The following is a 13,035-nucleotide window of genomic DNA, read 5'->3' as shown; positions in this document are numbered from 1 at the left end:
CATATATATATATATATATATATATATATATATATATATATATATATATATATATATATATATATATATATATATATATATATATATATATATATATATATATACATATATATATATATATATATATATATATATATATATATATATATATATATGTTTATTGAAGGCAGATAATAACCTCAGCGTTGGTATATCTTCTTGAGTAAGTTTCTTTTGTTTCTTGGTTAAGAGTGTTCCTCGTTCTCTTTTGATAAGACTGAGATGACATCTCCATATGGTGTCATCGTTGTCGCCAGATCGCGATTTCTGGGTCCTTGGACCTTCTTTCATGGGTGGCAGGAGTGGATAGTCTGTCTTGAGGTCTCGAGGATAATGACTCGGCCATTTATACAGGCTAGGCGGCGCTGATTGGCTTGAGCGCCCCAGCGGCGGATTTTCTTTCATGCTCGGAAGTGCTTGTAAGTCTAGGGTGCTGGATGTTCAAGTCTTCCATTTCCTTGATATAGAGAGCTTGAGGATGGGAAGGCGTCTCTACATTCGGTGCAGTATCGATTTAAAGTGTTCTTTTTCTAGTATTTCTTGTGTGTATATATATATATATATATATATATATATATATATATATATATATATATATATATATATATATATATATATATATATATATATGACAGCAAAAGATTTTGCAAGATTCTTTCAAAGACTTCCGAGATGACTAAGGCAACAGCAAAAGGTTCAACTGATACGGCCAAGAGAGGATGGACCAGGATTCAGTTAGAAACCCAACATCACCAGTAGAAACCCATTGGAGATTTTGCACTCAGTTTTCAGGAGAGAAACTCAGAGGTGGATAAATGCATGGGGAACATTTCTCTTAAAATCGTTTTAAAAGACAAAAGAAATGCAAGACAAAACAAGAAAGCAAAAGCTATTGGACAGAAGTTTGGTGGATATTGAAGCTGGCAAGTATATTTGAACACACAGGCTTTAAGTGTAGAGTATCTCTCAGCATGAAAAGAAAGGGAAGATGTTGCTTGGTAGAGACGAGTTTGACAAGGCAAGGTGCTAGATTTTAAGGATCATAGGAAGTAATTCCATCGGGTCCATAAGCTTTCTGGAGAATCTGAGATCGTAGTGGGGGAAGAGAAAATATAATAATTTTAGGGAATTTATATAAGAATTTAAAATAAACAGGCATATTTTGGTCAGGAGGAAGAATTAATATGAGGAATATGCCTATGAATCGTCAAAATGGATTTTGGTTTTTTAAGTCTGAAATCGAAGAAGTCTAGCTTTATAGACGGATGGTTGATGGTTTGGCGGTCTTCAGGACCAAGGAGAGGTGGAAAGATGAAGTAGAATCTCTTTTTGAGATATTATCTAAATGCCAGAAGGCTTCAGGGAAGAGTTAGGTAAAATAAAGTTCTGGAATATTTGAATGAAAGTTTTTGGTGAGCGTCAGAATAGATTTGAAGCGATACCTGACAGCAATGTAAAGATCACATAAGCAGGAATTTGAAGGATCAGGTAGTCATGATCTCTCTCTCTCTCTCTCGAAATAAAGCGAAGTCCGAAGTTATTTTTAGAGTTAATTCATCTCAGAAACACTTAATTATTAATCAATTCTTCAATTATTGCAGTCTTACCCAAAAATTGGGCGTTGAGTCAGAGTAGATATAGTGATGTAGTGTCCACTTGGAGGTTTGTCTCATTGCTTGGCCTGGCTCATAATGAATAATGGCACCAAGCTAAAGCCAAAGGCACTGATTGTAGCAAAAGAAAGCTGAATGAAGCCTTCCTGCTACGCCCCGAATTCTTCTGATAACTCTGCTGCAGAAAGTTCATCCCAGTAAACACCAGCGGTTACCTGAAGGTGAAGCACAGGATAACATGAGAGCGGGTAAAAAAGCACCAACCCTACTGACGAACAAGATTCAATGAAGCTAAGTATGATTATTCAACGTCAGCAAGAAGGAAAAATGTAGTTAAGCCTCAAGAGTTTTCAGAAAAATATCATCAGATAATCTAATATATTTTGGAATACATTACAGGCATAGATAGACTCTTCATCTTATCTTCTTGAGAGGAATAAATCTACATTTTCCAGAACATGAGTATCAGCGACATCTCATTACATATATCTATCACTTTTGTTTGTATCGACTTCATGGAAGCTTTAAGGGGCCCAAATAGCTTGTGTAAATGAAACTGAGAGGATTATGCTTATACAACTGAGATTCAACGGGTTAGGAATAAGGTGCGAAAGTTCAGTGAGACCAGGTTGTACTCCAAGCCGTTACTGCTTAGTACTTTCTCTAAAATCTTGAAAAATTGATGAAAAAATACTTAATTAATTTTTCCTAGAAAGCAAATCTATTATAACTCCTCAACAATTTGATCTCGACAAACATGAGTACTTTCCAAGCTTTGAATAACCTTTCTCTGAAAATATTTATTAATCGGCCCTTGGACTCCTAAACATTCTTGCTCGGTATTTTACTGATTTCTGTGGAAGCATTTGATATCGTTAAACATGACATATTACTTACAAAAAATTGGAACATTTATGGCATCTGGAGGTAAAATACATGACTGGTTTAAGGATTAATCTCTCTCTACATTAACATAATGCACTACTAAAATTCTAAATAACTTATCTTTACTACAAAACATGCTGCCAGTGGAGTTCCACAGTGTAGTGTACTTAGGTCCTATTCTATCTTTTGATTTACATTAATGATCTTCCTAGATATTTCCCTTCATCTTAAATCAGTACTCTTTGCTGACGATTCTACATTATATTACTGGACAAGACGGCATCTATGATTGAAATCAATAATTTTGAACTAGAAATTTTAGAAAAAGGGTGTTAGTAATATACTAATATTAACCTAAATAAAACGTATTACATGTTATTAACTAACAAATCAACAGACCCACTTCAACCTCTAAAGTATAACAAAAAATATTATTAAAAAAGCTAAGCAACACAAAATGTTAGGTATTACTTTTGATGAAAGTATGTCATTTAAACACACATATCTGCCTAAGTAATACATTATCAAGGAATATATCATTACTGTACCAAGTAGAAGACTTCATGCCAACAAATGTCCTACAAATAATGTATAATGCCCATGTATTACTAATATTTCAGTATTGTACACCAATTTGCAACACTTATCCAACACATCTACTTCCCCTTTATATCGTTTGCAAAAGAAAATAATTAGAATTATTTCAAACCGTGGTTATTTTGATCACACACAACCTTTTATTTAAAAAAATGAACATCCTAAAACTTTGATATTAATAAATTACAAATTGGTGTATATGTACAAATCAGTCAACACCAAATATGATAGTCTCAGTCTTACTACCACAACACAGTTATCCCACCCGCACCCGTGAATATCTCCGTGTTCCACAACATAACCTGTCAGTCTTCCAACACTCTCTAGCTTATTCTGGTCCTAAAATTTGCAATTCTGTCCCAAATCACGTTCAACTATTACCAACATTGCATACATTTAATAAACATTATAAACAGTATATTCTTGATCAGTATTGATAAAGCTTCCTGTATCTAGTGTATATAAGTAGATTATTATGTTCTATGAGGGGTAAATATGTATTATGTAATGATTTTTTTCTTTTTACATATGTATGTCTATTGGCGACTTAACCCAAAAATTACAAACATGCTGCCCAAAAAGCAAGATTCGCTTTAAATGGGCTGCTTACAAACTGATAAATTAATTTTCCCTTATTATAAAAAACTTTCTTTTTTTTTTGTAAGCATAATAAAGTGTTTCAAGTGTTTCAAGTGTTTACATGCTGACAATTTTTAGCCATCACTGCGAGTCCGAATACAGCTCGCGTACTGTCCTAATAAATAATTATCAACCCGGTCTCTTGGAAAACTCTGTCAAGAGGAGCAAATGGAGCTTCCGGAGATAATGATAGCCAGGCAAGGATTGCTCCACTATAAAAAAATACTTTGAATATTATTATTACTATTATTATTATTATTATTATTATTATTATTATTATTATTATTATTATTATTATATTGTTGCTGTTGTTGTTGTTGTTGTTGTTGTTGTTATTATTATTAATAATATTATTATCGTTGTTGTTATTATTATTATTATTATTATTATTATTATTATTATTATTATTATTATTATTATTATTATTATTGTTATTGTTATTAATACCATATTGTTTATGTTGTTACATATTTTTTTTATTATTATTATTATTATTATTATTATTATTATTATTATTATTATTATTATCATTATCATTATATTATTATTATTATTATTATTATTATTATTATTATTATTATTATGATGATGATGATGATTTTCATTATGATTTTTATTATTATTATTATTATTATTATTATTATTATTTATTTAATGTTACTCAGCTACGCTGGCGCCATTGTTTGCCGGGTGACACATTGGTTTGACTCCAGTGCTGGAATATTATTATTATTTATTATTATTATTATACGTAATATCTCAAATTGTCTTGTACTTGAATTATTATAATTATTATTATTATTATTATTATTATTATTAATTATTATTATTATTATTATTATTATTATTATTATTATTATTATTATTTTCTATTATTATTTCCATTCTTCTTTATTCTTCTTATTATTATTATTATTATTATTATTACACATATTATTACTTATTATTATTATTATTATTATTATTACCATTTTTCATTTTTCTTCTTCTTCTTTCTTTATTATTATTATTATTATTATTATTATTATTATTATTATTATTATTATTATATTATTATTACCATTCTTCTTCTTCTTCTTCTTCTTCTCATTATTATTATTATTATTATTATTATTATTATTATTATTATTATCATTATTATTATTATTATTATTATTATTATTATTATTATTATTATTTATCATCATTATTATCATTATCATTTTTGTTATTATTAGTATTAAAACATTTGTTATTATTAATATTTTTCTTTATTACTCTTAATATTATTATTACAATTATTACTATTAATATTATTATTACTATTATTTTATTTCTATTTATGTTTTATTTTAGTTGTAGCAGTAGTAGTAAATTACACCATTAGTAATAGTAATAGTAATAGTAGTGTAGTAGTAGTACCAAGTAGTATAGTAAGTAGCAGTAGTAGTACGTAGTATAGTAGCAGTAGTAGTAGTAGTAGTAATAGGAGGAGGAGGAGTGATGAGGAGAAGGGACGTCCGGAAGCTACTTGACGAGGCTAAACACTGCAGGAGAGACTAGGCAGACGTAACAGTCGCAAGAAGGACAGTAACGACAGGGCTAGAAACTTTGCTGACAAGATGAGACAAGGCAAGTGGCCATGGCAATCAGATCACTGTCAATAGAAGATGAGGCAGCGGAGTCCTTCCCATGACGGAAGAGACACGCCAGATCTCATGACAAGCACCCAGATGATAGACCTGCACACCCAGAAATGAAGTTCCTTGGGGACCACACCGCCGCATCGAGTTGTCTTCGACCATATCAGCGGTGACGTGATCTGGAAGCACGCCCTTCACACACGCAGGGAGCACTGGACCATCAGGCCTGGATGCCAAGGGGTGGAATACTTCCTCAGTAAGAACATCTTTGGTAATCCAGCTGTGGATCTTCGCGATGCAACAGCCACCCTAGCAAGAAAATTGGCGTCAGAGAATTGCCAACACCTCGAGCCTTTGATGGCTTGCCGGCTCATCCTGCTGGATAAAAACCAGGCTGTCGCCCCATCGAGATGGGGAGGTGCTCAGGAGGATCATAGACAAGGCTGTCATGGAGGTGGTGAAGGACGACGTGAAGGAAGGCGGTGGGAACCTTAAGTGTGTACGGGTCAGCAGGCTGGGTGTGAAGCTGCCATTCACGCCGTCAGAGGAAAATGTTCGAAGACCCAGAATGCGAGACGGTGCTGATGGTGGACGCTGCAAATGCGTTCAACAACATCAATAGGGAAACAGCACTGCACAACATCAAAAATCAAGTGCCCTATATTCGCCCAATATATTGAAAATACATACAAGGAACCTGCCAGACTGTTCGTCAGCAGTCATAATGACCAACGACTTGAGACCCGGTGGCCATACAATCCTCAGAGGGCACCACCCAGGGGATTCCAGTGGCCATGGCAATGTTTGCCCTGGAATGATGAAGTTGCAGGACATCACCCGCCATGAAAATAATACCAACGTCAAACAGGTGGCGTATGCGGATGACCTCACCGGTGGGAAAGTCTGCAGACCTCAGGAAATGGTGGACCTCGTCAATGAACACGGCCATAAAATAGGGTACCGTCCCAACGCCATGAAGTATGTGGTGATTGTAAAATCAGAGGCATACTGATCGGCCAAACAGCATTCCAGGGCAGTAACGTGAAACTGTCAGTGACTGGCGAAAGACACCTCGGGGCAGCCATTGGAGCAGCTGAATACAGAACCGAATATGTGAAAACAGCTGTAAAGCGCTGGGAGTCCGAACTGCAGAGGCTGAGCTAGATCGACAAAACAGAACCATAGGCAGCCTACGCAGCATTTACGTACGGTGTCAAGCATAAATGGAACTACCTCATGAGGACAGTTCCTGATGTTGCTCCGTTACTAAAACCTCTGGAAGATGCTATCAGAAACACCTTCATACCGGCGATAGCAAATGGGAGATGTCCCAGTGACCAGGAGAGAAGATTGCTGGAGTTGCCGCCAAGAATGGGTGGGCTCGGCATCACCAACCCGCAAAATCTGGCTGAGTCTGAATTCGGGAACTCAGTCCAAATCACAACCTCCTTGACCAGATATATTACCAATCAAAATGAAAGGGGAGAAGACAACCCTCAAGATATTAGGTCACTAAGGAATGAAATCTCCATAAACAGAGAAGAAAAACAGAGACACACTCTAAGTGACCTAATGAGAGAACTCCCAGAAGACACAAGGAGGAGGACAGATATTGCACAGGAAGTGGGCGCTTCAAACTGGCTAACCACACTACCTATCAGGGCAAAAGGCTTCAACTTAAACAAAAAAGAATTCACTGATGCCCTTGCCCTCAGGTATGGCTGGCCAGTGGATGGGCTCCCAAACATGTGTAACTGTGGCTCACCCTTCAACCAAAATCATGCCATGACATGCAAGAGAGGAGGTTTCGTCTGCATGAGACATGATGAAGTAAGAGACGTAACAGCTCAGATGCTGAAAGAAGTCTGCCACGACGTGACTGTGGAACCCATGCTGCTCCCTCTACAAGGCGAACACCTCGCCAGACGCACCGCTAATGTTTCGAACGAAGCACGAGTGGATGTTAGCGCCAGAGGGTTTTGGACTCTTGGACAAAGGGCATAGTTTGACATAAGGATCTTTGATCCCATGGCCCATTGCCACAGAGACCTGACCCTTGATGCAGCCCACAGGAGAAACGAACAAGAGAAGAACAGAGCATATGAAGAAAGAATACAGAATGTGGACCAGGGCTCCTTCACCCCGGTAGTATTCACGACGGCAGGAGGATGGGACCAAGGGCGCAGAGCTTCTACGCAAGACTCGCCGTAACACTGGCGGATAAGAAACAACAGCCAAGAAGCAGTGTGGTCGCCTGTATGAGATGCAGGCTGTCCTTCTACCTCCTGAGGTCAGCACTGGTCTGCCTGAGAGGAACCAGGTCACCTGCACCCAAAACCACCTGCATGCTGCTGACCTGGACTTTGAGGCGAGTGGTTGATAGTCGTATCAACCACAAGCTCTGTTAGCTTAAAAACAAAATGTTTAGTAAAGTTTGTAATATTAAATAAAGATGGTTGTTTCGGCCACAGTCATTGGCAAGTGGGGCCAATGGAATTGCCTTGTGAAAGGATATGAGAGAATATACCGCTCACAACGCAACTCTAATAGATGGAGGCCCGTTCGTAGTAGTTGTAGTAGTAGAAGCAGCAGCAGCAGCAGCAGTTGGTAATGTTATCACTACTACTACTCCTACTACTACTACTACTTAGCTCATATGTATAGGATAAGGTACCTTAGTAAGACTGTAAAGTGGTGCAGAGGAGTAATGGTAGTGGAAACAGAAACAACCATTCCAGTATTACCGTAAAGGCAGAGTAGGCATATGTAAGCGTATGTTGCATGTATATGGGGGAGACAAGAGTCAAAGTGAGGTCTGCTACTATTGCTCTATTCATCACCATAAATAGCAACTAAGATACACTCTCATAATGGCACCGAAATGGAGCCCCCTCAGTGTTGCGTCTGTTCATCTAGCAATTAAAACTGTTCGGTGCTCGTGCGTAAGACGAGGCCAACCCTGTGTGAACTGTAAGAGAGGTGGAATTGTCGAAACCCAAACCCTCAACGGCAGGATGTGGAAAATAGTGAGCAACCACAAGTGGTGCTGAGTGGCCAGGCCAGTGAAGGCGCTGGAGATGATCAGGTGGAGGGGAGTGCAGGTGACGAGACACAAGGGCAAGGTGACCAAGGTGAGGATGCCTCGGGCAAGCTTTGCTTCTGGCAGAAGTGGACACTCGAGGAGACAGGAGTGGGTGCGAGCCGCTTACAATAATGTGGTAACGTTATTATTTGAGGCTCCGAGATGTAACGCCACCAAAACCTTGATAGAGGAGAAAACCTCCCTCATTAGAGCGTATAACAACTCCACGGAAATCGCTCCCTACGCTTTAAAGATTCTGGCCATACTACCGCACCTCATAAATTATGCCAACAGACTCACAAAAAGTCGAAACAATCTGAGGACGTGAAGGCGGTACAAAGAAGAATGGAGCTGCGGAGGAAAGGGGACGTCCGGAAGCTACTTGATGAGGCTAAAATACTGCAGGAGAGACTACGCAGACGTAAAATTCTCAAGAATGACAGTAACGACAGGGCAAGAAACTTTGCAGACAAGATGAGACAAGGCAAAGTGGCCATGCCAACTAGGTCACTGGCACTAGAAGATGAGGCAGCGGGGGTCCTTCCCATGATGGAAGAGACACGCCAGATCCTTAAGGACAAGCATCCAGATGCTAGACCTGCACACCCAAAAATGAAGTGTCCAGGGAACTACACCCCACTGCATCGAGTTGTCTGTGACTATATCAGCGGCGACGTGATCAGGAGGCACGCCCTTCACACTCAGGGAGCGGCTGGACCATCAGGCATGGATGCCAAGGGGTGGAAACACCACCTCAGTAAGAACATCTTTGGTAATCCATCTATGGATCTTTGCGACGCAATAGCCTTCCTAGCATGAAAATTGGCGTCAGAGAATTGTCAATACCTTGAGCATTTGACGGCCTGCCGGCTCACCCCGCTGGACAGAAAAACAGACTGTTGCCCCATCGGGATAGGGGAAGTACTTAGGAGGGTCATAGGCAAGGCTGTCATGGAGGTGGTGAAGGACGACGTGAGGAAGGCGGTTTGAAACCTTCAAGTGTGTGCGGGTCAGCAGGCTGGGTGTGAAGCTGCCATTCACGCAGTCAGGAAAATGTTCGAAGACCCAGAATGCGAGGCGGTGCTGATGGTGGACGCTGCTACTGCGTTCATCAACATCAATAGTGAAACAGCACTGCATAACATCAAATTCAAGTGTCCTATCTTTGCCCGATATATTGAAAATACGTACAAGGAACCTGCCAGACTGTTCATCAGCAGTCATAATGACCAACGACTTGGAGAGCCGGAGGCCATACAGTCCTCAGAGGGCACCACCCAGGGCGACCCAATGGCCATGGCAATGTTTGCCGTGGGAATGATGAAGCTGCAGGACATCATCCGCCATGGAAACAACACCGTCAAACAGGTGGCGTATGCGGATGACCTCTCCGTGGTAGGAAAGTCTGCAGACCTCAGGAAATGATGGGACCTCGTCAATGAACACGGCCCTAAACTAGGGTACCGTCCCAACGCCAATAAGTTTGTGGTGATTGTATAACCAGAGACATACGATTGGGCCAAAACCACATTCCAGGGCAGGAACGTGAAACTGTCAGTGACTGGTGAAAGACACCTCGGGGCAGTTGTAACGGTCCGAATGTGAGTGAGCGAGAGGGTATGCAAGTCAGTGAGTAACAGAGTGAGTAAGTGTAAGCGAGTGCGTGAATGAACGAGAGAATGTGAGTAAGTCAGTGCGTGACAGAGTGAGTAAGTGTGAGCGAGTGGGAGCGTGAATGAGTGAATGAGTGAATGAATGAGGGAGTGAATGGGTGGCTAAGGAATGTAAGTGCGTAAAAGGTTATGAGAAGATAACACGGGGAGCGAATGAGCGAATATATGAACAAGATTTACTGAAATCCCTCATCTCAAAGCCTCGAACCCCCCAAGAAACCCAGAACTAGTTAGTTAGGTAAGTAGGGTTCGATTGTAAAAGAATGTTCCGGAAGGGAGAGAGAGTCAGTAATGCGGGGTTAAAGATCACGTGATGGAGGGGAGGAGCTGATGAGTAAGCGAGGAGGAAGACGGAAGAAGGGAGAGCGGCAGAAGCTTGGGAGACGCGAGAGAGAGCAGACAGAGAAGGCAGCGAGATACCAGAAGAGCAGAGAGAGAGAGAGAGAAGGCAGCGAGATACCACGGAGAGCAGACAGAGAAGCGGGCCGGTCAGGCCTAACAAGAGCCGGGAGAAGAGACGTGAAAGCGGAGTTGAGTGAGAGAGGTGTCCATCTCTCCACTCAGCCCCCCCGAAAACCACCCACGGCCTGCTGTGTGAGACGGTCTACAGGATGGGAACCTGTAAGAAGGTGTAGCCCGCCCATCGGCTGCCCTGGTGGCCGTCATAACATTGCCCCAACCTGCTCCCTACATCACGACCGGCGCCCGCCTCTCCACACCGCGCGACCGGCGCCCGCCTCTCCACACCGCGCGACCGCCGCGGCTGCCCCTAACCAAGCGGCCGTCCATCACCAGGACCGCCCATTCCCATCGTGGACGTCCCCTGCCGAGCCCGACGCTCAGGCCAGCTCCTGCCTCTCCTCCTCCAGCAACCAGAGCTAAGCATTATGAGTATTCCCCCCAGATCTCCCTTATGCAGGTAGCTAGTTAGATTAGAGGCATACAGCCTGTCAGTCATTCGTGGTTTGTTTTAGTACTCCGCTAACCTTTAAAAATGAAACCAAATACATATTTATATAAAACCTTACTGTGAGTGTCATCATTTGGAGCCTGTTTTCCTGCTCATTTGAGATTACTGAACCCTTACCCCCCTCCCATAGTACATTATCACCATCCATTTGCTTAATATTGTCTCACAAGTGGTTCACACGGAAATCCTCCCACCTTCTATAATTAATCACACAACAAGTAACGCCCTTCTGGTCACAAACCTCGGAACGAGTGTTCACTTGTCCTGAGGCCTTACCATCCGGGACCAGCGCTCGGGAATATAGACGACTACCACGCTACCACATACCATCACAACCATAGTGGTCGTCAAAAAGGGATGTAGCGACACCCATAACACCAGGGTTAACACCAGACGATAAAAGAGAACGCTACACAGTCATTGGAACAGCTGCATACAGAATCGAATATGTGAAAACAGCTGTAAAGCGCTGGGAATCCGAATTGCAGAGGCTGAGCGAGATCGTCAAAAGAGAACCGCAGGCAGACTACGCAGCATTTACATATGGTGTTAAGCAGAAATGGAACTACCTCATGAGGACAGTTCCTGATGTTGCTCCGTTACTATAACCTCTGGAAGATGCTATCAGAAACACCTTCAGACCTGCGATAGCAAATGGTAGCGGCCCCAGCGACCAGGGCTGGAATCCACAAACATACTCACTAACTACGAACTAACATAACTACGCACTATTGATTTAGCGACCGACGTTAGCGTCAGATTCACAAAGCAAACTTTAGATGGTAGTTAGAGGCGCGCTAAGTCAGCGAGGCCGCTGATTGGTTGATGACGTCATTGCCCCTGCAGCGAATCACAAGCATGTTCACAAAACCGTCAGCCAATCCTAGGGAGGCCCCTCCACTGCTGATTCAAAAGAACTTGTTCTCTTTTCCCATTTTCTTTATTTTAAGGCAAACTGTACTAAATCATAATCTAGGAACAATTATTTTGTTGTTTGCTGCACATTTACGTCAAGGTAACTCTGCTGTTCAATGTCTTGTTATCTACGAACATGCTTAAGGGGAAGAAAAAGAAGATAAAGAGGAGATTGAGGCAGGAAGAGAGCAAATTAAAAATAATGTGGTACATATATATACCGAGGCAGACAAGGACGGAAGGAAGAAACGAGGAAAAGTTAAGACTGTCTTGCCCTATCTGCAGCCCAACTCATGGGCTGTCACCTGACAAAGGTCCATGGTCCCACGGAGGGACAAATGTAGAGATGGATGGATGATCGAATGGATGAGGAGGTATGAAGATGAAGAAGGAGGGAGGTCTGGCAATCCCCCGGCCCGGTGTTGCCATACCGCCCACACTTATCATATGCCTCTCAAAGTGTGTATATCTCATCATTTTATAAAGAAATGGGCTTCCTCTACTCGCAAAGTTATATTTCAAGTTGAAAAACGCGATTTTTAAGTATTTATACGTAGATATAATAATACTGTTAGCGTTTACTACACCCCCGAGGCAGTAGTTATTTAACAACAAATTTAGCGTCACACAGAGCGCGGTAAAGCTTTGTGAATCCGCGCGCTAACCCGTGACGTCATCGATTAGTTGGTAGTTATTACCGCGCGAGCTTTGTGTATCGCAATGTTCTCAAAACTACGCACTAAGGGCCTAAAACTACGCACTAGGCCTTTGTGAATCTAGCCGCAGGAGCGAAGGTTGCTGGAGTTGCTGCCAGGAATGGGTGGGCTCGGCATCACAAACCAGCAAAATCTGGCAGAGTCTGAATTGAGAGCTCACCCGAATCACAACCTCTTTGACCGGATACCTTATCGACCAAAACGAAAGGGGAGAAGACAACCTCAAGAAATTATGTCACTAAGGAATGAAATTCCAAGAACCGTGAAGGAAAACAGAGAGACAC

Source organism: Eriocheir sinensis, chromosome 26 (genome assembly GCF_024679095.1).
Source record: "Eriocheir sinensis breed Jianghai 21 chromosome 26, ASM2467909v1, whole genome shotgun sequence".
NCBI classification, from domain to species: domain Eukaryota; kingdom Metazoa; phylum Arthropoda; class Malacostraca; order Decapoda; family Varunidae; genus Eriocheir; species Eriocheir sinensis.
This window is presented reverse-complemented; position numbering follows the sequence as displayed.